This window comes from Manis javanica, chromosome 2 (assembly GCF_040802235.1).
Source record: "Manis javanica isolate MJ-LG chromosome 2, MJ_LKY, whole genome shotgun sequence".
NCBI lineage: Eukaryota > Metazoa > Chordata > Mammalia > Pholidota > Manidae > Manis > Manis javanica.
In genome coordinates this window covers 131,155,003-131,158,032 of record NC_133157.1, presented here as the reverse complement: position 1 = coordinate 131,158,032, position 3,030 = coordinate 131,155,003, and the positions used below count along the sequence as shown (strand labels likewise).

Below are 3,030 nucleotides of genomic sequence, written 5' to 3'. Positions count from 1 at the left end.
AGCTTGCTCCCTTGTTTGATGTTGGACTCAACGAGACTTTACAATCGTGTGAGCCTTAAAATAAATCTCTTCCCACAAATACACACACCCTTTTGGTTCTAGCTCTCTGGAGAGCCCTGACTAATATGGCTAAGTCACTGGAAGCAGGGCCAAATTTGTTATGATTAAATTAAAAATGCCCTCTTACTCCCCCAGAAAAACTCTCTAGAAGAAAGAAGATGAAGAGAATGGGGAAATGACAAACAAAAGAATTGCAGTTCAAATGTTTTTTAAATACCATTTAACTATTTGAATCTTGCCAATATGCCGTTCAAATTAGCCATACCTTCCCAAGATTATCTGGTTTTCAGTTCATAAAAAAGCAAATGTCCTCATTTTCTTTTCTTCAGAGGGAACAGTCTTAGTCCCGTATTACAGAAAAGAACTGATTTATTTATTCCGCCTGCTGTCTTGTATGCTGACCTTGCATCAGGCAGTATTCTGCATGTTCGTGTCAAAAGCATAAGCCTGATTGCTGCTTTCATCAAAAGTACAGGGAAGGGGGAGATACGAAGGAGAATGAGCAAGAATTAGGAAGGATGAGAATTGGGAGAGGAATGAATCAGGCAGAGTAAGGAACATGAGATAAGATCCTGCAAAAAAGAAACGTTTGTGCTTTCCAAATACAAAATAAAAACAAGCCCTCATGGTTGGAGCTAAGGGGTAATTGATGCTGGTGACTTTGCAGCAGATGCTTCCACATAAGGAGATTCCAGCTCCAATCCCAGAGCACCATCAGCCACATCAGTTACCTAGATTTTATCCCAAGTGTGGTGGGAGAAGCCCACAAAGGGTTTAGGCAGGCTGCTGAGCTGACCGGCGGAGTTCCAGAATAAGCATGTTGCCATGTGAGGGGTGGATAAGAGGCTGTTTCCGTGGAAAAAGGAGGAAACTTTGGGGCACATGGCAATGAAGGCAGCATGGAATGGGATCGGGACAGGAAGATAGAAGTAATGAGAAGAAATATATTCCAGAGATTAATAGAGAACTTTGGTGGAAGGTTTATAAAGGTAAATTTAAGGGTGAAAACCTAACCAACCTTGAAAGAAAGGATGCAAAAGGTAAATATTTTGAGTCCGTATGTGTCTGAATACCTTTATTCTCCTCTCATTGACAGATTTAATAAGCATGAACTTGTAGGATGAAATTATACTTTCTTTCAGAACTTGGTGGGCATGTTTCCTTGTCTTCCTGGCTGCCAGTGTTTTTGAAGTATGAGAGGAATCTGTTATAATCGCTCTTCCAATGTATGGATGGAATGGTAAGGCTTTGTTTTGGTTCCTGTTTCTCTGTCAGAAACCTCACTTGCCTTTCTGTCATCGATTGGAGTCCTTTCTTTGTCACCAGTATTTTCCAATTTCACAAAAATGCACCTCTGTTTAGATCGCTGCCTTCACTTTGCTAGGTGCTGCACACGACTGCAGCATTGTAGAGCTCTTCCAACAACTCTCCTTGTGCCATTTCCTTAATAAATTTGCCACCATCATGATATACACACTCAGAGACATATAGAAGCAGGGCTTTGGGCATAACTGCTTGATCCTCTTCTTATACATGTGTATCTTAAAACTACTTCTCTCTTTTTTTTATTTTTACACATTCAGAGAAATGTTCCTGATTTAATCCTTCCACCCTTGTATTGAACCATCAATCTTTCTTATGTTCAACTCCCATAGCATCTTTCATGTCATGATTTTCCCTTATTCTTGCTTCCCTGCTTTTTTATTTGATGGGTGCAGAGACTGCTCTCATAGATTTTTCTGGGCTTATTAATTATGAGGTCTTTTACTCCTGTGCTTCTCATGCTGCCCTGCATCTTCCCTTTAATTGTCCAGCTTCATTCCCAGCCCTGAATTCCAATGTCCTTGCCTCTGACTCGGCTGTGATCACTTCCCCACCCCTACCCTTTTTCTGCAGTCTCGGCCATCGCAGCTGAGCACTGAGCTTGCCCTGCAAAGTCATGCCTTTCAGATCTTCAATCTCATTCTCAGGTTTCACTCTTCCCCCGTTTCTTTGCTTTGGGATGCTTCTCAGCGTCATCAAATTCATATTTTTTAAATTGATTAATTAATAATTGTTCACATGATCACATTTCTACCTTATCTATATGCCTGACATGGTTTTGAAAGCAGAGGATAACAACATTTTTTGTTTGATTTTCTAGTAGTCTTCATTAAATAAACTGCACTGAAAGTAAAGTCAAAAACTCTAAATGACCTGTGCTATAGCATCTTTGAAAGGATGAAGGCTAAGAAGGCAAAGTGAGTTCTTTCTGAATTCAATTTTGCCTGGAGTCTTCTACCAGAAAATAAATTAAGGCTAAATTAAGCACCATTTAAAGGATAAACTGCTATTGGACATCAGTGAGAGGATTGAACAGGTTAAAACTAAAATTGATCTTTTCCCATAGAGACTGAAACAATTTTCATATTTTACATTTTGTGTCATGTTCGCAGGAAAATGATTGGCATTCCGCTGTGGAGTTAATACATTGAACCTGAGGTTTGTCAGATGCAGAAGTCAATGCTCTATGTTTGCGGCTACAGTCAGGTTAGGAAACCTTTTCCAGAATGAATTTTACTCACATTGTTCATCATACCACTCAGGTGTTGCCGTGGAAATGCTAGATATCTCTGCTTCATTCTCTTTTATGAGCAGTTTTCCATTTTGTAGCTATGGACTATTACAAATTGGTATTTACTTGTCCTTTGAGAATGTACAGAGAACGTATAATCCCCCAATAAAAGAAAATGAGCCACTTTTATGATTTCTTATTTTAGTTTGTGTATTTAGTCCTCGTATTTGAATTTCAGATGCTGTTTCAAGACTTGATCATTTTAATTTTTCCTTTGTCAAAACAAAGAAAAATAAGCCTGTTTTCTATAATTTAAAGCAAAGCCAGTTTAGTACATATAATTTATTATAGACTACTCAGAGACTTACTTACCCAACTGGTATGACTGAAATTGGGATTTCTTTTCTAATAAAATG

At 38.7% G+C, this 3,030-nt stretch overlaps 1 long non-coding RNA gene across 1 annotated transcript; it reads left to right on the top strand.

Annotated features, from left to right (window-relative positions):
* Positions 1-820: 820 nt before the first annotated feature.
* Positions 821-2,769, top strand: LOC140845214 (uncharacterized). Its single transcript, XR_012123987.1, has 3 exons — positions 821-1,100; positions 1,203-1,300; positions 2,496-2,769. It is a non-coding gene; the product is annotated as an uncharacterized lncRNA (long non-coding RNA).
* Positions 2,770-3,030: the final 261 nt, after the last annotated feature.